This window comes from Phacochoerus africanus, chromosome 7 (assembly GCF_016906955.1).
Source record: "Phacochoerus africanus isolate WHEZ1 chromosome 7, ROS_Pafr_v1, whole genome shotgun sequence".
NCBI lineage: Eukaryota > Metazoa > Chordata > Mammalia > Artiodactyla > Suidae > Phacochoerus > Phacochoerus africanus.
Genome location: NC_062550.1, coordinates 32,188,302 through 32,213,948, shown reverse-complemented (window position 1 = coordinate 32,213,948; position 25,647 = coordinate 32,188,302). Strand labels below are relative to the sequence as shown.

At 41.0% G+C, this 25,647-nt stretch overlaps 1 protein-coding gene across 1 annotated transcript in view; it reads right to left on the bottom strand.

The window, feature by feature from the left end:
- Positions 1–25,647, bottom strand: part of SRGAP1 (SLIT-ROBO Rho GTPase activating protein 1) — a 305,344-nt gene that overhangs the window by 126,964 nt on the left and 152,733 nt on the right. The gene's annotated exons all lie outside the window — the stretch shown is intronic.

Below are 25,647 nucleotides of genomic sequence, written 5' to 3'. Positions count from 1 at the left end.
GCCTTGTACAATCCTACAGGCTACTGCTCAGGGAAAGCTTGCTGGTAACTCATTTTGCCTTGCCCCCTAAAGAAAGATATGAGACCCTCTCTTCTCTTGTGATTTTGTAATAGAGTCATTCATCATGACTTCTAGGCTGTATAATTTATTTATTTTTAGGTAGAAATGATTTTAAACACCCGTAAAAATCTAAATTTTATACAACGTATTGACAAGAGAGCTACTGAAAGATGGACTTTCTGATTTCCAGTACCGCTCAAATCCACTTATCACTACTCTAGTAATCTTGCTGTAACTAAAGTCCTTATTACATAAAACGTTTCTTTGGATCGTCACATTCTTTTCCCTTTCCCCTTTTGATTCAGTTCCCGACTGTATCCAACCCTAAGCCTTTTATTTTGCAAGGTTAACTCATCTTATCTTCCTTGTCTTTCCTTTTTGCTGTGCTTTGTTCTTCAATTGAGTCCATTCAGATTGTTAAGTATAATATCCTTTTGCTTTGATTTAAAAAGTGAATTTCAGGAGTTCCTGATGTGGCACAGTGGAAATGAATCTGACTAGGAACCGTGAGGTTGTGGGTTCGATCCCTGGCCTCACTCCGTGGGTTAAAAATCTGGCATTGCCATGAGCTGTGGTGTAGGTGGCAGACGTGGCTTGGATCTAGCATTGCTGTGGCTGTGGCGTAGGCTGGCAGCTGTAGCTCTGATCAGACCCCTAGCCTGGGAACCTCCATATGCTGCAGGTGTAGCACTAAAAAAAATAAAGTGAATTTCAGGTCAATATGAAAGATTTAATTGATAGGGAACATACCCCTGCTGCCCCCCCCCCCCCCCACACTCCATGCAAAATGAATTTCTATACAAAATGTAACAAAACAAATTTAAATGCAAGCTTAAGACCTAGAAAAGGAAATCTTCAGATTTGAAACAAAGGGAGGACCAAAGTCAGAAAAGCAGATAACAGGGCATGGCTACCATGTCTTTCTACCCTCCCTCAGGAAGCAGAGAAGCTCTATTTCATGAGGCAAACATAGATAAGTCCATAACTCATCTTATCTTTATTCTTGATTTCATACTTTCTTTTTTTTTTTTTGCTGCCCTATGGCACACGGAGTTCTCGGACCAGGGATCAGATCTGAGCCGCAGCTGCAGCAATACTAGATCCTTAACCCACTCTGCCAGGCCCGGGATCAAAGCTGCGGGGATTGAACCTGCATCCCAGCACTCCCAAGACGCTGCCGATCTAGACACTGCTGATCCTGTTGTGTCACAGTGGGATCTCCCATACATTTCTGCTACTCCAGAACCTTATGATTAGTTATCTCTGACTCTTAGGCCTTTTCATCTTCTCCTCCACTGCCTCCTATGAGATGCTCATTTGTCCTATTTCTTTAGTTGTAAAAAAGTCCTTTTCTTTTGGACTCCATGTAGTCTCCTTTCAAGTGTTACATTGTATACTCTCGGTAGACTAAATTTATTAACATCCTACTTTTACCTTAACCCTGGGCAATCTGAGTTCCTCCCTACATTATTCACTCATTAATTCATTCCATAGACACTTATTGAGCATATCCGATGTGCAGGCATGTTCTAGGCACAGGGCATACATGAGTGAAGAACTGCTACGAGATCCTTGCCTTCAAATACCTATTTGCTTATTATGATCCCAGAAACACTGAATTAATTCTTATTCTTCTTGACACCATTGCAACACGTTTTACCTTCCTGAGATCATCTCATATTTTGGCTTCCAGGACCCTAAATGCTTCTAGTTCTTGGATATGCTTTCTCAGCCTACATCTTTTTTTTTTTTTTTAAGGTTTTTTATTGTAGTTGATTTCAAATGTTCTGTCGATTTCTGCTGTATGGCATAGGCTCTATCATTCAGGGGTTCATTAAGGGAATGCTTTTTTCCAGACTCTCTTGTCTGTGCATAAGTTACAGAATTTTGTGGGTTTTCTCAATGGCGAAACAGAGCTGCCCAAAGTCTCTCCATCACGGGGTTTTTATTGGGATGGTCCATTAAATGCTTAACACAAAACCTGGCACACGGGCAATGGTAAACGGATGCCACTCATTATTATTATGCTCATTACATTTCTTTCTCTCTTCCTAAACAGAGGGTTTCTTTGAGAGTAGGGACTGCATGTAATCCTCTTTGTATCCCCAGGGCCTGCCCTGGTGCCTGGCACACGGGAGGTGTGTGATATACCTTTGAGGAAGGAAAGGGACTGAGAGCTGAGGAAGTCATGGCTTCTGCCCTCCAGAGGCCACAATCTCATGGAGCAGCAAGACGTGCCCCGACAGCTTCCTAGATAGAGTGCTGTGATAAGCACTACACTGGGTGGACCCTGGCCAAGGTGTGTTCTTGAAGAACTGCAGCCTTGCTCCCTGGAACCTCTCAAAAAAACAGAGAAAGGAAGGCAGGACAAAGAGCATAATTAACACAACCATAATTGAGGCCACGGAGCAACCAATCACAGTGATCTATGTGGTTGGATTAAACGACCATTTCAGAGGGCCTCTGGCCATCTCACGGAGTTATTCTTAAAGTCAAGTGAGGACCAGTCAAGGAATCCTGACCTTACGCTGAGTCAGAGTGAGACTAAGAGAGAAGGAAGAAAACCAGATTAAATATTTAATGAGAGGGTTGCAGATGATTTTAGGGTCTCACGCTTGGTGAGTTTTGGATGCAAATTCTGGTTAAAAGGGTCAGGCCATGCTTCCACAGTGTGTGTGCTTTTAAATTTCCAAAGCTCGTGTGTCGTTATAATAATAGATTCTCTTAATTCACATAAACTCTGAAGACGGCGGCAATACAAGAGCATCCTACAAAAGGCCTAATGGAGAAAGTGGGGTTGGGCTTAATGGCCTGAAGCAAGCTTCTGGATGATATTTATAGTGTTTCTGTACATCTCCTTCCTATCTGTTGAGCGGCATGATTTTGGAATTTTTAAAATCACAACTCAGTATCAGTGCATGGAATCAGCCACACCATCTCCTTCATTCTCGAGGAGAAAAATAATCACCCATCTTTGAGACAAAACCCCATGCCACTAGAAAATGTGGGAAAACCAGAAAAAAGGCAGAGGTACAGGGGAACCAGAGCTTCATTTTGAAGTAAGACAAGACTGAACTTAAAAGGAACTCTCTGGGGCATCTCCTAGAATGTTTACTAATGTAACTGGCAAGGCAGACGTGGCATTCAGCAGTGTTGAACCTGGGAGAAGATAATATGAAAGGTGCCAAGTCATGTGCACCAGAGTCACTCGTAACTGCTCAGGTACAAACAGCACTTGAACAGAGAGCTTAAGTCACTCAAGACTGAAATTTAAAATCCCACAGGAGGTGCCACTATGATTAAAAAAAAAAAAAAAATCCCATGGGGAGAGTTCCTGTCATGGCTCAGTGGTTAACAAATCCAACTAGTATCCATGAGAATGCAGGTTCAATCCCTGGACTTGCTCAGTGGGTTAAGGATCTAGTGTTGCCATGAGCTGTAGTGTAGGTCGCAGATGTGGGTCAGATCCCATGATGCTGTGACTGTGGTGTAGGCCGGCAGCCGTAGGTCCTATTTGACCCCTAGCCTGGGAACCTTCATATGTCGAGGGTGCGGCCCTAAAAAGACCAAAAATAAAAATATAAAAGTCCTATAGGGAATAAAGTAGATGAAACAACGATTTTCATTTTCAGCTTGCATTTTCTTAACCCTTCAGGAAACACAATTTTTTCATGCCAGGGTTTTGTCTCTACTCAAAATGGTGATACATTGGAAATACCTTTTCAGTGTCACTAAGTGAGTAATCACTTAGGCATAAACTCTCAGCAGCTGACGTAAACAAACCTACCCAGTTAAAATCAGAATGTGTTCAGACTATAGCATAATTAATTAAAAAATATCAGAAATATATTTTGAGACCACTTTTCAATATGCTGAACTCTACGGAAAAGTAATAACCCAGCTCTGTTGGCAATTCCTTAATATTACCAATAATAATATGTCTTCTTTATTAGCACTCGAACCCGCGTCTACTAATTTCTCATTAAAGCCAACTGTCCTGCTCTCCTATGACAGGGGTCATTGTGCAGAGATCCGAAGCCACACTGCTCTCCAGTGGGACCGAAAGCTTGCATCTAGGGCACAGCTGGCTGGGGTTATGAGTATAATCTGTACTGAAGCAAACTAGACCATATCGTGTACGAAACCTACAGCCTTAGTCTAATAGGACTGTGGTAAGAAAAATCCAGGAACTAGTTAAAAAAGGAAATAAATTAAGTAGCAGACCTTACAAATCATCCGCTGAACTTGTAAGCAAAAGGCAGAGATTCTTTGAGATACTGCTAAAATTTCAATCATTCGTGTATTCACTCATGCATTCATTCATTCCATCAGTTTATATGAATACCTTCCGTGCACCAAAGATAGAAAAGTGGTCCTATATTTTAGTGGGAGAGGTAAACAAAACAATTTCAACCCAGTCTGATTTATGCTTCTTCAAACAATTTGAACCAAGTGAAATTTCTTTGTATAACTCTTGAACCCCAAATCTAATAAACTAATCAATCTTCAAGAATGTAACCTAAATCAGGGGACTTCCTTTAAAGATACATATTTATCCTAATAGCATCATCTCAGAACTTCAATGGGTTAATTGGGGTATAGAATTAGACATGCATTTAAATAAATGTAGCTTAAAGGTATAGGAAACAAAACAAAACAAAACAAACACAACAAATTCACATGGGCTAAGCATCCTTTTCACCAAGAACTTGGTTCCCTGACTACCACCAGAGAAACTGAGAAAACGCTAGTGCCTAGTGGGCAGATGTTCATGGGGCAACAGCCTCCTTGAAGTGGGGGGAGAAGCCAAACCCGAAACCTTCTAGACATGTCTAGGGTCAGATCACTTAAATATCTTTACTTCTCTGGGCTGTTCCCTCATCTGAACAATGGAGATGACTCCAATATATACTTCCTAGGGTTCTAGGAGGATTAAATAAGATATCCATTGTTATGTCCTCAGCAGAGTGCTTGACACATAGCAACTCCATAAATGAAACTCACGATGCTGTTACTAGCTCAGCACTGTATCCTTGTTTCATTTCATGAACTTAATCTCCATTTTTCTAAATGCTACTGCAACGGTCCATTCGTCTCAACGTTCAAATCAGTACATCTCAGATGGTCACTTCAACCTAATCCAATGTTTCCTTTCTGGAATACTTGTATCTGAGGTACCAGACCAAGGAGGATCGAGTCCATTGCAGAGAACCTTGCAAAGCTACAAGGAAGCAGAAGTCTACGGCTGAGACAGCCCTTGCTGACTTCAGACTGCAGGAATGGTTAGAAGGTCTTCCTTAGGATAAAGTAAAACTTGTCACCATTTAAATTCCACTATGGGGTCTTAACTCTTGCAGACCTGTAGAGCTAGTTAATTGAAGCCATCTTCTACATGACAGGTCTTCAAACACTTGAGACGGCTATTGTATTCCAGCTAAGGCTTACTTTCTCTGTACCAAACATTCCCAGTGTCTTCAACTATTCCTAAAATGATAGTTTATTTTTAATTTTAATTTTATTTTTTTTATCTTTTAAGGGCCACGCCCTCAGCATATGGAATTTCCCAGGCTTGGGGTGGAATCGGAGCTGTAGCACTGGCCTACACCACAGCCACAGCAACTTGGGATCTGAGCCACATCTGCAACCTACACCACAGCTCATGGCAATGCTGGATCCTTAACCCACTCAGTGAGGCCAGGGGTTGAACACACATCCTCATGCGTTCCTTACCACTGAGCCATGACAGGAACTCCCACATGACACAGTTTAAAAAAATGAGAGAGAATTCTTGTCGCCTAGATGATTATTCACTGTCTTGCAGCTCATGGTATTAAGGACATTTCATACTTCAAGGGGTGGAAGCTAAGATCTTGGGAGGATAGGAGGCAACACACACACCTCAGTGACTTGCATTTGTTTGCAATCACCTTGTTTACTGGAGGCAGACCAAACCAAATTGCATAGTTAAGGTAAGCCCAAGAATCTTGGAATCAATGTTAGATTCTTTTTCTAAAGAGCCATCAGATAAAGGAGTAGAAGCTTTAAAATCTGATTAGAATGGACTGAAAATCAATGTCCTGATTTTAAACTGCCAGCAGACTTTTTAATAAAACAATAGCCAAAAAAAAACCAAAAAACCAAAAAACCAAAAAAACCCAACCCCACTGAATTCGTTCTTGGGCTACATGGGTGAGAAATTTTTGAGGACAAAATTATTACAAGTATGGAACTATTTTTGGGTCATAATTCATGATAGAGCAAAAATCACCACCAAGGAGTTCCCTGGTGACTCATTGGTTTAAGGATCTGGTGTTGTCACTGCTGTGGTGTGGATTCCATCTCTGGTCCAGGAAATTCTGCCTGCCGTGGAGCCACAAAACAAAGCCAAACAGAACAAAAGAAAAACAACAAAAACCCACCACTCAGATTACTAATGTACCAGCTTCCTCACTAGGTTCCTGAAGACTAGTTTCTTCCCCTTCTAATTTACTCCCCACACCACTCTTGAAAAACAAAGCCGATTATGTCATATCCCTGACGCAAAATCTCTCTTGGTCTCCTCAGTTGTTTAGATGACAACATACTAATTCCTCAACTGGAAATGAAAATTCTTGCATGCCCACAGCCCCCACCCCACATCTGCCTTTCTAGATCTCTGAGAGCTGCTACATCCCATTTTGTGCGCTTTGCTGTGTTAGTCTACATTCTGAACCCCAGCCAGCTCTGTGAGCTTTAGGTTCAGGCCAAAAAGAGGTGCCTACAATGGCAATTCCTTACGGCTAAAGACTTGGGAAGATGGGGCCGCCAGGAGCCCCACCTATCATCCTCTTCCCTAGCATCGTTTCCTAGACATGTGGCAGGCTTGATCAGAATCCCAGGCCCTTGCCCTTTGCTGGTCTCTATGTACAGACATATAGAAGAATTCACGTCCCTTAATTCCTCTGTAAAACCTCACCGAGCTCAAGATGTTGCTCAAATGCCACTCTCTCTGTGAAGCCTGTCTCCGTTTTCCTAGGCAGTGTGCTCCTGTGGGCTTATCCCACAATCCTTTCTGCTCCTGTGGGCTTACGTCCTATTTCTGGAAAAGCAGCTGCCAACTTATAATGTAATTTTTATCTCGACACTTCCTTTCCTTACTAGATTATAAGCCCCTTTGGAGTTCTAATTGAGGATTTGTGTCTTACTTTTGTGACCTCAGAACCCACCATGGTGCCTGTCACAGTGTGATCATCAATAAAAGGTTTGTTGAATAATAATGAAAGAGAACATCTTCTGTCTTCTCTGTTTTGGCAAAAGAAAGCTGGTTTCATTAAAGCTGGGTTTCAGGAAAAAATGCCAAGAGAAGGAAAAGTAGAAATTGCGATGAATTTGTCATGACTGGTCAGTGTAATTATAAGACCTTGCCAAATAAGAAAAGATTATTTTAGTAGCCCTTTGCAACCTCTATCTTCAGAGCTAAAGAAATGAAATTTTAACGGGCATGTTTATTCAAGCCAGTGCACTAGCCAATTATGGCTCCGGTTCACTTGAAACTATCAAAGTTTAAAAAGTAAAAAGTAGTGCATGTGGTTACTTCACATCAATTATTGAACATTACTGCGTTTTCTCAGTCTAAACAGTTCATACATCTGGTGTCAAATTTTGTGTGTGTCAAATTTTTTTTTTAAGTATCTAAGTTGATCTGACAAACTAGTTGGTAACGTTTCTTCTTATTTCTATTTAATTGCTTCTCTAACAATGAGAAATTTTCTTTTTCTCTTTGATTGACATTTAAAAGGCACCAAAACCAACTGGACAGCCACATTCAGTATTTGTTTGCATCTGCATATTTGGGGGTTGCTAGTATTCAAGGTATCACAAGGGTATCCAATTCAAATATCTGCTGTATGTACAATATTCCCCAACACGGCATTTCTTGCAGCTGTTGTAATTCTTAGACCCCTACCATGTGAAATTAAACATAGTCTTCATATGGTAAGAACCTCTGGTTAGCAATCAGAATACTATTCTCAGAGGGTTGCTTTCGACTGTTGATCGCAACTGCAGACACCTTGACAAAAGGTAGGAATGTTCTCTCCTCATTGGTTCTTCTCTTAAGATTGCAATTTCCTCCTTGGATAAGGAGAATGGATAAGGATTCAGTGACTAAGGCTCTTTGAAAATGAACTCTAAGTGCTCATCTTTTATAAATAACTGAACCTAAAATAACTTAGAACTGAGTGATTTTTTGTTGTTGTTATTCCTCTTAATGGGAGATGAGCGACTGGGTACGTTTGACCTGCTCCATGTTTGTTAATTTAATCTAGAGTCCTAAACCCTATAAGTGAAAAGCAGACCAAACCAGAACATTTCTTTAAAAATAAAATCTGGGGAGTTCCCTTGTGGCCTAGCAGGTTAGGGATCTGGTGTTATCACTGCAGCAGCTTGGGTTCCGACCCTGGTCTAAGAACTTCCACAAGCTGTGGATGTGGCCAAAAAAAAAAAAAAAATCTGTTTGGAAAAATGGAAAACTCAAACTGGATTAATGGTTTTCAATTGGGCCAATTCCTCCCCCCATCTCCCCACCAACATTTGGTAACATCTGAAGATATTTTGGTTTGTCACAACCAATAAGGTACTACTGGCATTTTGGGTATAGAAATCCACAGTCATGCTTTTTTTTTTTTTCTGTGGTTTTTTTTTTTTTTTTAGGGTCATACCTGTGGCATATGGAAGCTCCCAGGCTAGGGGTTGAATCAGAGCTGCAGCTGCTGGCCTATGACACAGCCGCAGCAACACCAGATCCAAACTACATCTTTGTCCTACACCACAACTCATGGCATGCCAGACCCTTAACCCACTGAGCGAGGCCAGGGATCGAACCCGCATCCTCATGGATACTAGTGAGGTTTGTAACTTGCTGAGCCACAGCTGCAACTCCTCACAGTCATCCAATTGTTCCTCTGGCAGTAAGTAGTGTGTCATTTTTCTCTGGTTACTTTCAGTATTTTTTTTTTGTCTTTAGTTTTCAGTTTGATTATCATGGATCTAGGTATGGACTTCTTTGGATTCATCTAATTTGGTTTCTGCTTAGTTTGGTTTTTTTTTTGGTAAGATTTTTATTTTTTCTATTATAGTTGATTCACAGTATCCTGTTAATTTATGCTGTAAAGTGACCCAGTCACATACACTTGCACACACATATGTATATATGTATATATATTCTTTTTCTCACGTTATTTTCCATCGTGTTCCATCACAAGTGACTAGATATAGTTCCCTGTGCTATACAGCAGATCTCATTACTTACCCATTCCAAATGCAAGAGTTTGCATTTACTAACCCCAAACTCCAAGTCCATCTCACAGGTTCTGCTAATTTCTTGAATGTGTAGGTTTATCTCATTTGCCAAATTTGGGAAGCTTCCTTGCAGTTATTTTTTCAAATATATTTTCTATATATGCTCTCCTCTTTCTTCAAGGACTCTGCTGACATGAATATCAGGCCTTTTCGTATTGTCCCAGAGCTCCCTGAGGCACTGATTATTTTTTTTCCCAATCTTTTTTTCTTTGTCTTGTTCAGTTGGGTAATTTATATTAACCTTATCTTTAAGATAAACAGAAACATATTTTTCTTCTCTTATTGTCATTCTTCTATTGAGTCTATCTAGTGAGTTTTTAATTTTGGTTACTGTATTTTTCATTTGGTTTTCATTTTCCACTTGATTCCTTCTTTCTTCCTTCCCTCCTCCTCCTTTTCCATCTCCTACTTCTCCTTCTCCTCCTCCTTATTCTTTTTGGCTGAAAGATTTTATCTTTCCATCCGTTTTACCAATGTTTGCTCTCACTTCACGGAATATTTTTATCATGGTTGCTTTAAAAGACTTTGTTAGATAATTCCACACTGTGTGACATTCAAAACTGGCCCTTTATTGATTGTCTTTTCCCATGTCAGTTGAGGTTTTCCCAGTTCTTTGCATGCTGAGTAATTTGGATTCTATTCCGGATATTTTGATTATTATGCTATGAGACTCTGGGTCTTATTTAAACCATATGTAGAATGTTGATATTTTTATCAACATATAAATTCTGACCAGACTTCTATGGGTGGTAGTTTCAACATCCATTCTGCTTCCAACACCTTTGTAGCACTATTTGGATCTGACCTGCATACACACCATCCAGCAGCCAGTCTGGACCCCAGGCAGTGGTCTCTTCCTTAGCTCAGTTCTCAAGGTCTTTGATAGGTATACTGCTTAAGTTCAGACCCAAGCATGTGCAGGAGCGAGGCTCAGAGTTCATAAAGAACTTTATGAGGTCACTTTCTAAATCTACACCCTCTCTGTAGTCTCCCTAGCTCCTTCTGGTTCCTTGTGATGCCCCCCTTTTTCAGTCCTCTGACCAGAAAGCTAGTGCTTTAGTTAATCCACCCTGGCACACAGTTATCCATGACTCATTTCTCCTCTGAATTCTCTCTCTTAGGAAGTAGACAGCCTATGACAGTGTTGCACAAATCCAGCCCTGTCACTGCTGGATCTTGCTGAAATGCCTTGAAATGTCTGTTAAGTGGATGACGCTCATCTCTGGTCTCTAATACAGATGCAAGTATCCATTCTTTATTCATTCAGTAAATATTACAGAGTATCTGCTCTGTGCCAGTCACTGTTTCAGTGGACAGTACAAGATTCCTTCCCCTCAGGAACTTCCATGTGGGCAGACAGAAAGTGAACAAATATTAAGTAAATGTATAATATGCCAGAAAGCAACAAGTGCTAGAGAGGACGATAAAGTTAGGGAAGGGATGTGGGGATACTGATTTCTACTCAGATGGAGGTGGGAGGGAAAAGAGTGAGCCAAGGAGAAATGAGATACACTTGAAGGTAAAAGGACTGTTCCAGTCTTTCCTATCATGCATTGCAAAGAGAACTTGGGAGGTCAGGTGGTTACCGTCCGTATAGCTCAGAAGTTCCCTGATTTCATGTCTTTTCATTTTAGGTATCCTAACACTGTATATTCAAAGCACCGTTTTCAAGTCTATTTGGAGAGTAAGCTAATTCTTCATTAATAAACAGCATTAGGGCTGAATTAGTTACTGGATACGGTTCCCCACTTCTTTGTGGAAAATACTGAACTCACTCTGTGGTAAACACTGAACTGTACTTGGAGCCAGTTTCCTTAGGGTTTTGGTTTACAATAAATGTTTTGTGTCTTATACAATACATTCGTTGCTAAAAAAAAAAATCAAATTACATTACAGAGAAGCAAACAGAAGAAAATAAAAGTAAGTCAGAGATGCTCATTTAAATAATTTTGGCCTGTATACTTCCAGATTTTTTTTATCATCAATATTTCAAGTGCTTTTTGATAACTATTCTCAATATACTATTACTATATCCTTTTGTGTGACATGTCCAACTTAGCTGACCTCAGAGATTTTAAGATTACCTCACTTTCCAAAGAGACACATGCATAACATCTGCTTAATGCTCTACTTAAAAGCCTTTAAAATTTTTTTTACAATCAAACCTACGTCATACAGAAGTACCTGGGCTAGGCCACAACATGGCAACACTGGATCCAAGCCACATCCATGACCTACACCGCAGCTTGCAGCAATGCCAGATCCTTAACCCACTGATCGAGGCCAGGGATTGAATTCGCATCCTCACAGACACTATGTTAGGTTCTAACCCACTGAGCCACAACAGGATCTCTTCTAATTACAACTCTTTAATGAAGCTTCCCAACTGATGGTGAATGCTCTTATCTAGTAACTCGCTTGCTATATTTATAGCAAGGTCAATCACATATGTCCTGTTGTCACTAAGTAATAAAGGCAACAACATAAAGGCAAGAATAGCAACACCAACAACTGCTATTTATTAAGCACTACTACATGCCAGCCATTCTGATAAACAATTTATAAATATAAATTAAATACAGTTTCTAAAATACTTTAGAAAACTACATCACCATAGGAAATGAAAGTAGTTTGCTTATGATTTACTTCTAGAAAAATAAGTTAACCAGAGGAATGATAAAAACTTAAGAGAAGCAGCTACGAGTGTCAGCTCGAACTATTCATAATTATTTATATAGGCTTCATCAATAATTAAGCCGTCCCTTGAGGCCACCTGAATACCATTTAATTCTTCTGCTACACTGCACTGAAATGCTTTGAAAAAGTTCCTCTTGCTATATTATTTACCACAGTTGCATCAGCATCCTAAATCACATGTAGGGGCTCTCTGCTAATAAAAGAGTCAGTTTATTTTTCAGGGGACAGATTACTCATTGGTAAATCATAGCAGTGACCATGTTTAGTCTAGGAAGGCAAAAAGTAAGAATTTCATCCAAGGCATGAAATTCTAATGCCACCCTTTGACCTAATAATCCTGATTTCAAGGACTGCAGCATAAGAAAAATATTAAAGATATGTGAAAGACTTAAATGTCCAACAACAGGAAAATAACACAGTCATGCAGATAGTGAAACATTATGCAGGCATGAAGCCTCCTGTTTTCAAAGATTACTAATAGACATGGGAAATACTTTTTAATTAAAAAAAAATTTTTATTACTCAATGAATTTATTACATTTAAAGTTGTACAATGATCATCACAATCCAATTTTATAGGATTTCCATCCCACAACCCCAGTGTATCCCCCCACCCCGCAAACTGTCTCCTTCGGAAACCATAAGTTTTTCAAAGTCTGTGAGTCATTATCTGTTCTGCAAAGAAGTTCAGTCTATCTTTTTTTCAGATTCCATATGTCGATGAAAGCATTTGATGTTGGTGTCTCATTGTATGGCTGACTTCACTTAGCATGATAATTTCTAGGTCCATCCATGTTGCCAAAAATGATGGCAAATTTTGTTCCTTTTAATGGCTGAGTAATATTCCATTGTGTATATGTACCACATCTTCTTGATCCACTCCTCTGTTGATGGACATTTAGGTTGTTTCCATGTCTTGGTTATTGCAAATAGTGCTGCAATGAACATCAGAGTACATGCATCTTTGTGAGTCATGGTTTTCTCTGGAGAGATGCCCAGGAGTGGGATTGATGGATCAAATGGTAGATCTATTTTTAGTTTCTGAGGAATCTCCACACTGTTTTCCGCAGTGGTTGCACCAATTTATAATCCCACCAACAGTATAATATGGTTCCTTTTTCTCCACACCCTCTCCAGCACTTATTGTGTGTAGACTTTTTGATGATGGCCATTCTGGCTGGTGTAAGGTGGTATCTCATAGTGGTTTTGATTTGCATTTCTCTAATAATAAGTGATGTTGAACATCTTTTCATGTGTTTTTTGGCCATATGTATGTCTTCTTTGGAGAAATGTCTGTTTAGATTTTCTGCCCATTTTTTGATGGGGTTGGGTTTTTTTTGTTTGTTTGTTTGTTTTGCCATTTCTTGGGCCGCTCCTGTGGCATATGGAGGCTCCCAGGCTAGGGGTCTAATCGGAGCTGTAGCTGCTGGCCTATGCCAGAGACACAGCAACATGGGAGCTGAGCCTTGTCTGCAACCTACACCACGGCTCACGGCAATGTCGGATCCCCAACCCACTGAGCAAGGCCAGGGATCGAACCAGCAACCTCATGGTTCCTAGTTGGATTTGTTAACCACTGCGCCACGACGGGAACTCCAAGGGGTTGTTTGTTTTTTTTTGGTATTGAGCTGCAGAAGGTGTTTATAAATTTTGGAGATTAATCTGTTGTCAGTTGATTCATTTGCAAAGATTTTCTCCCATTCCATGGGTTGTCTTTTCATTTTGTTTAGGGTTTCCTTTGCTGTGCAGAGACTTTTAAGTTTAATTAGGTCCCATTTGTTTATTTTTGTTTTTACTCTAAGAGGTGGATCTGAGAAGATGTTGCTGTCATTTATGTCAGAGAGTGTTCGGCCTATGTTTTCCTCTAAGAGTTTTAGGAAAATACTTTTATAACAATATTTTCCATGAAAAGGATAGGTTCTCAGGCTATCTGCAATGAAATCTCAATTTTGTAAAAATAAATATATATTTTGTATAGCACACATATTGTTTACATATATGAATACCAAAAAGATACAGCCAGAAAGTAGGTAGTATTAATATGGGTACTTTATTTCAATTCATGTACTTTTTGTTTTCTAAATTTCTATAATGAATATATATTTTTATATTCGATAAGAAATAGATTTGCCATTTTCAGATTTTTTAAAATTCTGGGATTTTTTTTCTTCAAAACAAGGTTAGAGCCTTAGAGATTTGTAGCAGACGAGTATTTTTTATTAATTTAAAGCACCTGTTTGAATATTAGCTTGTTTTAAATAGTCTAATTGAAAACACAGAGGGTTGTTCAGGGATTAAGATGCTGGAGGAATAAGATGTGGCACTCATCTTCTCCCAGAAAATATATTTAAAAAAAATCTACATGTAGAATGATGTGCACAGAACATCTACTGAATGCTGGCAGAAGACCTTAAACCTCCAAAAAGGGCAAGAAACCCTGCACATAATTGCATAGAACAGAAGGGGAAAAAGAAGATCTGGGGGGGGGGGAGGAATCAGATGGAGCTGTGAAAGAGGAAAGGAACACACACCCTGGGAAGCCACCTAATCGACAGGAAGATGAGCTGAGAGGGAGGGACCTCACAGCCTTGGAGAAAGCACAGCAGGTGGACAGAGGAGGGCAAAGCAGGGTGAGAGCTACACAGACTATCTGTACCACCGCCCCTGGACGCCACAGACTAAGACCCATGGAAGGGGATTGGGTGCTGAGACTCAGCCTCTAGAGGTCAGTTCCAGGGAGAGGACTAGGGTTGGCTGTGTGGAGACAGCCTGAGAGGCTAGGGAGTTGTGTGCCATGGGCTGGGGAGCACAGCACCCCAGCTGAGGGAACCTGGGAGGAGGCCTGGGCCTGCAGGCCTAGCAAGGCACCACTGGTGGGGAGAAGAGGTGGACTGCCACAGGAATATCTTTCTCTGTGAATGTGTGGACTCTCACATGGTGGAACACATTTGGCGCAGCCTGCAGCCTATGGGCCACCTCTTGTGCTGCCTACGGGTGATGGGATGCCTCTGATGTGGGCTAAGCTCAATGGGGTGCCTCTTGCATGGTCTACATGTGGCAGAGGCAAACTCAGTCATCTCAGACTCAGGGGTGGGCGTGGCCCACCACCACTAGGGATCCATGAATAGCTGCCACCTATGGCTCCAGTTACCTCAGAGGTCAGCACAGAGGAGGGCACTGCAACAGAGCACCACCCGTTGTTTCTCTCACTCCCCTGGGAAGGAAGATGCCCTGCTGCTGTCACTGCCGAACACTCTGGGAGCTGCTTATACCTGCCTGAGGGTCACTGCCACTTCCCAGGGCCCTGCAACTAGGAGTAACCTGTGCCATCTCCCTGCAGGTCCTTGCCACTGTCAAGTGCCCAGCAAACATGCACTGGCTACTAACCCCATCCATTGCCTCCATCTCCCTGGAAGCACACACAGCACCCTATCAAGGGGATAACAGACTGCACATGCTGAAGAAAGAGACAGCAAGCATCTAAACCATAAGCAGTCCTTACGCCAAAAATAAACAGTAAGCTCTCACAAGATACTCAGAGCACTTGCACATATAAATAGCCCTCCAAGAATACAGCAGTTGTTTTCCCTAAACTCACAGAATAAGAAAAATATAAGCAAAATGAAGAAGCTCAGGAACCATTCCCAGTTAAAAGAACAGGAGAATTCCCCCAAAGGAGCAAACAAAGAAACAGACCTCTGAAGTCTTATGGACACCAAGTTCAAGAAGGACATAGTGAAAATACTGAAGGAATTAAGAGCGAAAATGAAGGAATTAAGAGTGGATATGAACAGTAATGCAGATTACTTTAGAAAGGAACTAGAAAACATAAGGAGGAGCCAAGAAAAATTAGAAAATTCATTTGCAGAGACCAAGCTGAGTTAAAGGCACTGAAGAGCAGAATGAATAATGCAGAGGAACAAATTAGTGACTTGGAAGATAGAATAATGGAAATCACCCAATCAGGAGAGCAGACAGAAAACCAAATGAAAAAACATGAGAGCAATATAAGAGATCTAAGGGATAATATAAAGTGGGCCAATCTATGCAAAATAGGGATTCCAAAAGAAGAAGAAAAAGAAAAGGCAACTGAAAATAATCTTGAAGAAATTATGGCTAAAAACTTCCCGAATCTAAAGGAACAGATATCAGGATACAGGAAGCATGGAGGGCCCCAAACAAGCAGAACCCAAACAGGCCCAAACCAAGGCATATTATAACTAAAATGACAAAAGTTAAAGATAAAGAGAGGATTCTAAAGGCAGCAAGAGAAAAATGAACATTTAATTACAAGGGAACCCCTATAAGGTTGCCAGCTGATTTCGCTAAGGAAATACAACAGGCCAGAAGAGAGTGGCAAGATATATTCAAAGTTCTAAAAGGGAAACATTTGCAGCCTAGAATACTGAACTCAGCAAGAATATCATTTAAAATAGGAGAAAGAAACCTAAAGTCAGTAGAAGGAAGGAAATCATAAAGATCAGAGAGGAAATCAATAAAATAGAGATTCAAAAAAAATCAATAAAATAGAGATTTAAAAAACAATAGAAAAATAATCAATAAAACCAAGAGCTAAAAGGGTAAGCAAAATTGACAAACTTCTGGCTAGACTCACCAAGAAGAGGAGAGAAGAACTCAAATACACATAATAAAAAATAAAAAAGGAGAAAACTCAACAGATACTGAAGAAACACACACACACAAAATAAGAGAATACCACAAACAATTATATGCCAACAAATCTGACAACCTAGGAGAAATGGACAACTTTCTAGAGACATCCAGCCTGCCGAAACTGAATCAAGAAGAAACAGATCAATTGAATAGACTGATCACTAGAAATGAAATTGAATATGTAATAAAAACACTTCCTACAAACAAAAGTCCAAGACTAGATGGCTTCACAGGCAAATTCTACCAAACATAGAAAGAAGAACTTATACCCATCCTCCTTAAACTTCTCCAAAAGGTTGAAGAAGGAATAATCCCAAAGACATTCTATGAAGCCTCCATCGTCCTAACACCAAACCCAAAGATACTATGAAAAAAGAAAGTTACAGGCCAATATCTTTGAAGAATATAGATTAAAAATTTCTCAACAAAATTTAGGCAACCAAATCCAACAACCAACACATAAAAAACATCATATGCCATGACCAAGTGGAATTCATCTCAAGTTCTTGAGGATGGTTCAGCATATGCTAATCCATCAACGTCATACACCACATTAATAAAAGAAAAGTAAAAAGGCACATGATCATCTCAAAAGATGCCTAAAAAGCATCTGACAAAGTCCAACATCCATTCATGATAAAAACTCTTACCAAAGTGGTCTAGTGGGACCATACCTTAACATAATAAAAGCCACTTAGGACAAACCCACAGCCAATGTAATACTCAATGGAGAAAAGCTGAAAGCCTTCCCAGTAAAATATGGAACAAGACAAGATTGCCCACTCTCACCACTTTTACTCAACATAGTACTGGAAGTCCTAGTCACAGCAACCCGACAAACAAAAGAAATAAAAGGTATCCAAACTGGAAGAAGAGGGGTATATGCAGATGACATGACTATAATCAGAAAACCCTAAGGACTCCAAACAAATCCTACTCAAATTGATCAACAAATTCAGCAAAGTAGCACGATACAAGATTAACATTCAGAAATTGGTTGCCTCTCTGTGTATTAAAAATCAAATATTAGAAAAGGAATATAAAAATATGACACATTTTAAAATCACATCCCCAAAAATTAAATACTGGGGAATAAACCTGACCAAGGAGGTGAAAGACTAATATACTGAGAGCTATAAAACATTAATCAAAGAAATTAAAGAGGATTCAAAGAAATGGAAGGATGTTCCCTGCTCCTGGACTGGAAGAATCAACATCATTAAAATTGTCATACTCCCCAAAGCAATCTATAAATTTAATATGATCCCTATCCAATTACTCATGATATTTTTCACAAAATTAGAATATACAAACAATCCCAAAGTTTATATGGAATCATAAAAAAACCCAGAATTGCCAAAACAATCCTGGAGAACAACAACCAAACAGGAGGCACAACTCTCCCAGACTTCAAGCAATATTACAAAGCTACAGTAATCAAGACAGTGTGGTACTGGTATAAAAACAGACATACAGACCAATGGAACAAAACAGAGAACTCAGAAATAAACCCAGACACCTACAGTCAATAAATCTTTGACAAAGGAGGCAAGAATATAAAATGGGAAAAAGACAAGTTTTCTCAGCAAGTGGTGCTGGGAAAACTGGACAATGGAATACTATACCGCCATAAAAAGGAAAAAATAACGCCATTTGCAGCAACATGGATGGAACCAGAGGGACTCATCTTAAGTGAAGTAAGTCAGAAAGAGAAAGACAAACACCCTCTGATATATGGAATCTAATACGTGGCACAAATGAACCTATCTACAGAAAAGAAACAAACTCATGGACATGGAGAACAGACCTGTGGTTGCCAAGGTGTGGGGGAGATGGACTAGGAATTTTGGGTTACTAGATGCAACCTATTGCATTTGGAGTGGATAAGCAATGAGATCCTGCTGTATAGCACAGGGAACTATATCTGATCACTTGTGACAGAATGTGATGGAGGATAATGTGAGAAAAAGAACATACACACACACACACACACACATACACACACATAACTGGGTCACTCTGCTGTATAGCAGAAATTGACAGAACATTGTAAATCAACTATAATAAAAAATTATATACATAAAACAGTTTTTTTTGTTTGTTTTTTGTTTTTTGGTGGGGGGTGGGGTGGGGTGGTGGTGGGATGCCTGTGGCATAGGGAAGTTCCCAATCCAGGGATCAAACCTGTGCCACAGCAGCGACAATGCTGGATCCTTAACCTGCTGTGCCACAAAAGAACTCCAAACACAGCATTTTCTTCCCCCATGAAATGTCTTGTTTTTTTTCATACTAGAAAGCTACATTGAGTAAGATTGGCTCTGATCAAAATTTTCAAACAACTACGAATTTCTTAATATTACTAGTAATCTCTCCTTCCTTTCAGATCAGGTCAGACAATCAACAATACCAAAAGTGGGTTAATTTAATTCCTGTGAGTCTGAATCTGATAACCTATAGCATTTATGCCAAAGTGAGGTAATTCTTGGTGGCCTGCAGCCAATCTCTGCTGCTTTGAATCCCTGCCTATAACTTGGAAAAGTGACAGATTTTGCTGCCTCATTTAGAAAAATCATTCTTCAGGGTTTTCATTAGAAAGGAATAAGGCCAAGAATCATAGGATCCCACTTCTCAGAGGTTTCTAACCTGTGCGTTATGTAACATCTCCACTTACCAATGAAAAACACTGAGTTACAGTAACTGTAAATTATCTAGGACCTACAGGCAAAGACAAGAAGATGTACCAGCCAGCAGGCTCTGAAAATTATATCCTGAAATGTGGATTATAATCCTTTTTCAGGAGTCCCTGCTCTGGTTCAATGGGATTGGCAGCATCTTGAGAGTCCTGGGACATAGGTTCCATCCCCAGCCCAACACAGTGGGTTAGGATGAGGCATTGTCACAGCTGTGGCTTAGGTCAAGGCTGTGGCTCGGATCTCATTCCTTGTCTGGGAAAGCCATAGGCCATGGGGCAGCCACACCCCCCCCCTCAAATCCCTGTTCAATGGGCAACTGTCGGGGTGCATGAGTTCCTATGTGAAAAACTTAGAACCTGGTGCAGGACGCACACAGTTAGAATTCCGTTAAGTGGAGATATTTTTATGTCATTATTATTGGTGAAGAAACAAAATAAATTATACTTGCACACATATTTATGCAAACCAAGGATAAAAATGTTAATAATTTGAAAACAATCCATGGGGAAATGACAGACTTCAAGATAATTTACAACATGCAGAGATAATTTAACATACGCAAATGCTACCATTTTTTGGTGCTCCCTGTCAACCACCTACTTGTATGAACACTTAAAATCGGTAAAGAAGATGATGTGATAAGGTGCTTGAACAAAGTGATGATGGCAAGCTGGCTGTGCTCTTTCCTACAATGGTGACTGCTGACACTCATTACGTCTTATGTGCAACATAACAAACTGCACATTTTCTGGCTGCAGCACCAGCCCAGATGCAGCCCATGCTCTTCCAGCATGAGTAATGGAAAGAAGGCAGCAAAATCTCATCCCTCCAGGAGGCAGGGCCAGAGAACAGGGAAGAGGCACCTCATTCCCCCTTGTTCTTCAGGAAAGTAAGGGCTGCGAATGAAACAAACCCATGTGTACGAGTCTCCAATGTCTGACCGTCTCCCAAAACATCCAAGCAGAACTTAAGAGAGTAAGAGCAGAGTCCCCACCCTGTCTGTGCTTATGCTGTCCATACCTAACAGCGGGGCTGGAAGTGAATAACTCACGTTGCTGAATGAATGAAGAAATCAATGAAGGCTCAAAGTTAAGACTGCCCACATGAACTAGCTGTGGGGGACCTGAGAAGCACAGGAGGTACCGACCAACATCGTATTCACTGGCTTTCCCCCTAATTTCCCATTAATGGTTGAAATGCGAGGACCAAGATTTTCATTTAGCTACAAGCAAGGGTGCTGGAGCATCTCTCGGAGTCTGCTTACAAATATGGTTGGGAACCTCATAATAAATGAGATACAAATAACACATGATGATCTGGACATGTTTATCACAGTCTCTTCAGAATGAGGACACATTGAGTATAATGTCTGGTATACTCTCACATTACATAATTATTGCAGGTGCATTGAGTAAGTGTTTACAACATAGATAATAACTGTGCTAATAGCTAAAAGTTAGTTAGACTGTATCAAATCCAGACCCTGGGGTGAGTGGCTTTTTCATGTAAGACTCAGGAATTTTCCACACGATTATTGAACGAGGTTACTATATCTACTTTACAGATGCAGAAACCGAGGCTTATGAGCTTTACAAATACTCCCGGGGCCGCAAAGACAATAAGAGTGACAAAACCAAGATTGATACCCAAAATATCTGGTATGAGAGCCTTAGAGATGAATCACTATGTCAATCTGACCAACAGGCTTCATTTACAGCTCTTGACGCCTGCATTTGAAATAATGGATATTTGAATTATTGGGTATTGCTGTGTTTTTAAAAAACCTTCCCTTTTTCTCCCTTTCAAAACTCTGTCAAGCATAGGCAACAATTCCTAAAACTGGTTTTGATGTGATGCCTTGAAGCTGCTCCCTATACCTATGCATGGAACTAGGTATTCCTGTGTCTTCCTGATTATTATATCCATTGGGAAACAAAACATTTCTAGAATTACCTGCTCCAAACTCTTTCTTCGATACAACAGTTTGGATAAAAGGATTCTTGGGCCGTGACTGCACTGAATATGATACAGCTGTATAAGAGGCTGAACCTGTCCAGCCCCCAGCATGGATCCAGATCTCCATACAGGCAGGGGGATATTTTTGAAAAATGAGGTAGTCACAAAATCCCCTCCCAATAAGAACAGGCATTATGCTCACTAAGGACTCCACACGAGTTAGTTCTAAAGGTCACCTCAGACTGGCTCTGATCATTTCCTTCTGTTCCGATTAAAAAAAAAAAAAAAAAAGGCTTCTGGAACTGTAACAATGGAAGAAGAACTGGAGAGGGTTTGGTGATTAAAAAAAAAAGTGGAAAAGACAAGTCTTGCTTTTTAATCTAAAGGGATTTGGAATTCTCTGGGACTTGACAGATGTAGGTCCTGGCTTCCTATCTTTGCAGATGACAAATGTCTTAGTGGGCTGAAAGGGCTCCTCAGGGGCCTCTAGTCTCTCCCCTCTTGTTCTTTCTTTTTCCCAGCAATAATACACATAGAGGAGTTCCCATTGTGGCTCAGCAGAAACGAATGTGACTGGTATCCGTGAGAATGCAGGCTTGATCCCTGGCCTCCATCAGTGGGTTAAGGATCCAGCGTTGCCATGAGCTGTGGTGTACGTCACAGAGGTGGCTCAGATCCCACATTGCTGTGGCTCTGGCGTAGGCCTGCAGCTGCAGCTCTGATTTGACCCCTAGCCTGAGAACTTCCATAGGCCAGGGGTGTGGCCCTAAAAAAGCAAAAAAAAAAAAAAAAAAGGACAGCAACAACAATAATAATACACATGGAAAGGTGAGTTGTGTCAACTGCTGGTAGGACTTAATACCTGTCATTATAATGACTGTTATCTTTCCAGCTGGTCAGCAATACTTAGGTGTGAGAAGACCATTCACCCCACTAAATGCCAAAGTAAACAGGAGTCTGCTATAAACAGGCAGTTTCCAAGGATTTTAATTCTTTGAGTTCCAGACAATCTGGATAAGAAGAGAACTTACAGGTAGCAAAGCAGCAGGCATGGGGTGTGTGTATGTATTTATTGCACATTCCTGAGATTCTTTTTCAAGAGTCAAGAACTTATTCCAACTACTGGGAATATTGGGTGTTGACTGTTGAAACTCACAGCTGATCCCTCTCTGGGAATCACCCATGGGTATCATCCCCACTGCAGGAATACTCAGCCCCTCCAATGCCAGTGTCTGCAAAACAAAGGCGGGGCCTTCTCTGAGATAAACTTCAAAGGGCCATCCCAACGTGAGAGCCCCCATGGGCTCAGCTTCCCCCTCTGCCAGTCCTGCCCTCCCCACTCCCTTAAACAGAGGAGAGCACACTCCTGAATCATCTCGCAAGATCACAAAGGTACAAGACTTGGGATTCATATCCAAATCCATTTGACTCTCAGCCCTAAGTTCCCATCAACTTAAAGAAGCCCTTGACTTTGATGTACAAAACACAAATCCTTACATCTGAGCGAGACATACAAAATCCCCCTCCCCACCTTTTTTAATGGCCACACCTCCAGCATATAGAGGTTCCCAGGCTAGGGGTCCGATTGGAGCTGCAGCTGCCGGCCTACACCACAGCCACAGCAACACCAGATCTGAGCCACGTCTGCAACCTACGCCACAGCATGGGGCAACGCCGGACCCTTAACCCACTGAGCGAGGCCTGGGATCAAACCTGCATCCTCACGGAGACAAGGTCAGGTCCTTAACCCATTGATCCACAATGGGAACTCCCAAAGTCCCTTTTTACATGGCTGTCCTTTCTGGGCTCACACCCCATCACTCAGCCACTCCCATACAACCCCTGGTCCAGTCACACCAACATCTTTCCCTTCCCTGGACATCTCTGCTTTCCCTGGAATTGTTGTCCTTGTCTGCTTGATGACCACCCTCTGCTCCTACTGGTCCTGCTCCAAGTGAAGAATTTCCTGGCCCCTCAGTAAGGTTAAGATCTCCAGCCTTCAAGCTTCTATAACTTAGCGGGGTACCTGTTAATTAGTGTAATGGATTCTTTGTAGGCAGGAAGTGTCTTTTAACTCTGCTTCCCAGCCTGGATTTTAGAGATGTTTTGCTGAATGGATACATAAATGAACTCAATGGAGGGGCTGGTCCCAGAGGCCCTGGCTGAAAGGTTGCCAGCATCCTCATGACCGAGAAGCATCACAGAGCACCATACAAATTTGGATAAACTGTGACCTCCCTGAATAGGAGGACTAGGTTTTCTTCATGAAAGTAGCCTTTCCAAGACCTAACACCATCTCCTGCTCATCGAAGATGAGATCTAAAAAGTCCAAATGTACTTGGAGAATAGACTTGTGGCTGCCCCACGGGAGAGGGAGGGAGTGGGAGGGATCGGGAGCTTGGGCTTATCAGACACAACTTAGAATAGATTTACAAGGAGATCCTGCTGAGTAGCATTGAGAACTATGTCTAGATACTCATATTGCAACAGAACAAAGGGTGGGGGGAAAAATGTATACATGTAAGAATAACTTGATCCCCATGCTGTACAGTGGGAAAAATAAAATAAAATTTAAAAAAAAGTCCAAATGAGGTCTTGGCTGAAATGGCTGACACACGAGAAAATTTCTTCACTTTCATGGCTCAGTCTAAACTATTTTTTAAAATCTCTATGTTTTAAGACACACAGGCTATGTCTCTACCTATTTTCTTCCTCTTCTTTTTTAAAAGATTTTCTTTTTATGGCCACCCCTGTGGCATATAGAAGTTCCCAGGCTAGGGGTCAAATTGAAGCTGCAGCTGAGGCCTACACCACAGCCACAGCAACACTGGATCCAGGCCACATCTGCAACCTACGCCAAAGCTTGTAGCAACACCGGATCCTTAACCCACTGAGCGAGGCCAGGGGTCAAACCTACATCCTTGTGGAGACCATGTGGGGTTCTTAACCCGCTGAGCCACAACGGGCACTCCTTGTTAATTAATGTGTCCTTCCAAATTTTAAAAAAATTTCTCCTTTGTTTGAACCCCTCCCCCCCCCCCATTTAACAAAGCAAAAGACAACTGAAGAGTTTGCTAAATTCCATTTTTAGGTCAGAAATCAAATCGAATGTGGAAATATCAAACATGACTACAAAATCTCCCAGCTGGCCTGCATAACACTACATCTTTGTTTTAAGGGGTCTTTTTGAAATATAAATATGTTGTTAATCTACAAGGTGGTTTTCCCCCCACTTTCTGAAACTAATAATCACTTACTGAGTAGAGATACAGATATTGACACAGGCACCAAACACCACTGGTATGAAGCTGAGGAGGTGGGGAGAACCCTTGTCCCATAAACATAAAAACCGAAAGCCAGTCTCATCGGGAAAGTAGCTGCATTCTCTACACAGGAAATGGTCCAATTTTGTTATTGTTCTCAACAAAAATGTCCAAACAACAAAAAAAATTGCTGTGAGCTGGCTGAGACTTATAACCATGATAAGAAGCCTTAAAGCCCAGTTCCTTTTTTTTTTTTTTTTTAAGGGGATTTGGGAAGGAGGAAGCTCTCTGGCATGTCATGTAAGGGACTGAATTTTCCGTGCCCTGTGGAATTTTTTTCATATCACTCTCTCACAGCTAGTTGGTGGGGTGAGAAAGAAACTATAATAACATTTTCCCCAAGAGAGCCGTCCATCTGGTTATCTTACTCTTCACAAGTCTCTCTCTGATTGTGTGTGAGCCCCGAACACAGAACTTAAAGCTTTTCCTCTCTGGTCTGATTCTTTTATAACTACAGGCAGTCTGTTCCTGAGAACAGAGGTGCAATTTGCAGGCAACGTCTCATTTCAAGATTCTGCTCACATTGCTCAGGGCACAGGTTCAGTGCTTTGCAACTTTATGAAAATGCCTACTCGGTTTTAACTTTTTATTCTGTGCCTTTAAAATATCCGTTTGTTTGTTTATTCAGTTATTCTTTGAGGGCTGTACCTGCGGCATATGGAAATTCCCAGGCTAGGGGTCAAACTGGAGCTGCAGCTGCCAGCCTACACCACCCGCCAAGGCAACACTGGATCTGAGCCGCATCTGTGACCTACAACATGACCTGCAGCAATGGCAATGCTGGATCCTTAACCCTGGAGCAAGGCCAGGGATTGAACCTGCATCCTCACGGACACTATATTGGTTTCTTAACCTGCTGAGCCCCAGTGGGAACTCCCATTTATTTTGTGAACCTAGTATTAAAG